Genomic DNA, 2,118 nt, shown 5'->3' with positions numbered 1-2,118 from the left:
TTCTCCATAAGTCTGATGTTCCTGTTACCAGGAGCTGCTAGAGTCACAAATTCTAGTTTTACATAGAAAAACAAAGAATTGGATTGGGGATGTAGCTGGGTGGTAAAATGCATGTATACAGGAAGCCCTTGGCTCAATAATCAGAAGTGTGACATGCCCCAAAGAAAGAAAAGGAGGGGGGAGGTGTTCCCCATTGTTTAAAAAGGCCGGGAGTGTTCACTATAACAACCCCAGCACAACACTTTCATCTGCCCATTTTACCTGCTCATCCCTTCATTCATTTGTTTGTTTTCTGTGGTGCTGAGCACATAACTCAGGACCTTCCCAAGTTTTTGTGCATCCTCGTACGCCCATTTTCGATCACATCCCAAGCATGACCCAGTCACAGTGGACAGACAAGGTAGAGACACTGTGGTTGGCCAAGTTGGAGAAAGCCGTGGACCAGGACGCAGGTTTTAAGAGAGGATAGCAGCACCCAGTGGGCAGGTAGGGCAGAGGCACGTAGCGTGTAAGGTGCCTAGGAGACAGCAGCTTAGCCATCAAACAGTGACTGCCAGGCTAGCAAGATGCTCAGCAGGTAAGAGCACCTGCTGACCAAGCGTGCTGAAGAGATGGCTCAGCGGTTAAGAGTGTATACTGCTCTTAGGACCTGAGTTGAAGTCCTACCATCTACGTCAGGCAGGTCCCAGCTACCCGTAACTCAAGTTCCAGGGGATCTGACACCTATCTTATCCCCTTTGATATATCCACATAAATAGATAATAATAATAAAAACACACACACACACATTTCTTTTGTTGTTGTTGTTGTTTTGGTTTTGGAGACAGAGTTTCTCTGTGTAGCCCTGGTTGTCCTGGAACTCACTCTGTAGACCAGGCTAGCCTCAAACTCAGAGATCCTCCTGCCTCTGCCTCTCAAGTGCTGGGATTAAAGACCTGTGCCACCTCACCCAGTTCATAATAAAAATACATTTTAAAACGTCAGGTGTGGCCACACCCTGAAATGCCTGAAAACCTAGTGCCGTGGAGTAGCTTGGCTTATGCCAACAAACTCCAGAGAGACCTTTTCTCAAGGGAGTAAAGAAGGACTAACACCCGAAGTTCTCCTCTGGCAAGCACCTGCACACACAGGTGTGCATACAATATACACACCACCAACACACACACACACACACACACACACACACACATACACACACACACACACAGAAAATGTCCACTGGACTTTCCAGTGAACAAATTTTAACTATGATAGTGGTGGAGGTGTTATGAAGTAAAAAAAAAAAAACCAGCCCCTTCTCTTTTCCCATCTGGCCCTGAGACTGAGTGGTACCCCTGAACTACTTCCTCACAGACCATTTAGTGACCGGGAAAATCAGTCACATTTACCTACTGGTTAGAACCTGGAATTGAGCTTGTTTACCCCAAACTGGCCTGATGATAAAATACTGTTTTCTGGTACCGAGCCTCACTAGCTGGTTTCTTCCAGGCATGGACACGGATCTTATCCGAGCCCTAGCTGCTGGCTTGATTAGAAATGAAGTTCCTTCCTCAAACCCTTGTTTCCATATTTCTCTGCCTTTCTTGAACTGGCACAGTCTGTTTATGAACCTTTAACTCACAGTGCAAAATACCTCTGTTTGCTTTGGCCGGTCTGATGGTCAGCAAGTACTGCCTGAGTTTGCCTTCCTTATTTGATCAGCTAATTCCACTGTGTATATTAGTTACATTTTGTATATACCACCAGACACCTTGTTAATGACTATTTCAAATTCTGAAGAAAAGGAAGATTAGATAAAATGGTAGAGACAGGATCTACAGAGTGAGTTCCAGGACAGCCAAGGCTGTTACACATAGAAACCCTGTCTTGAAAAACCACACATATGGGATCTCTGTGAGTTCAAGGCCAGCCTGGTCTACAGAGTGAGTTCCAGGACAGCTAGGGCTACACACAGAGAAACTTTATCTTGGAAAAAAGAAAAGAAAAAAACAGCCCCTCCCCACACATGTGCACACACACACACACACACACACACACACACACACACAAATGTACTATTGTAACATTTTTACAATATGCAATTGACAGCTGGAAAGATGGCTTAATAGTTAAGAACAC

Source organism: Peromyscus eremicus, chromosome 14, assembly GCF_949786415.1.
Source record: "Peromyscus eremicus chromosome 14, PerEre_H2_v1, whole genome shotgun sequence".
Classification (NCBI taxonomy): domain Eukaryota; kingdom Metazoa; phylum Chordata; class Mammalia; order Rodentia; family Cricetidae; genus Peromyscus; species Peromyscus eremicus.
Note: the sequence above shows the minus strand (reverse complement) of the source record.